Source organism: Pteropus vampyrus, unplaced genomic scaffold, assembly GCF_000151845.1.
Source record: "Pteropus vampyrus isolate Shadow unplaced genomic scaffold, Pvam_2.0 Scaffold45, whole genome shotgun sequence".
NCBI classification, from domain to species: domain Eukaryota; kingdom Metazoa; phylum Chordata; class Mammalia; order Chiroptera; family Pteropodidae; genus Pteropus; species Pteropus vampyrus.
The window spans coordinates 5,112,413-5,112,782 of NW_011888826.1; positions in this window are offsets into that span (position 1 = coordinate 5,112,413).

Consider the following 370-nt stretch of genomic DNA (forward strand, 5'->3'; position numbering starts at 1 on the left):
GTGAGATGACCCATGTGAAGCATTTAAGCCTGGACCTGGACCACAGTAACCCTGAATAAATTTAGCCATTAATAGATCTATGCTTGGCCCATTTGATTTTACATCAGGTTACTATATATATATTTTTTATTTTTAGGTCCCTGTTTTAAATGAAGGTCTCTTGCCTAAATAGAATGTCTTAGCCTTCAATGAAATTATAACTTAAAGTTATTTACAAGGAAATTTTATCTGTTGTTTTTAATGTAGTCCCCTCAAATGCTTTTTTTAAAAAAAAAGTGGAAAAAAGATTTTATATACTAGTGCATTTTTTTAAAGTAAACAAGATTATAATACAAAATAGGCTTTGGGATTGCTATACAACAGGGGCTGG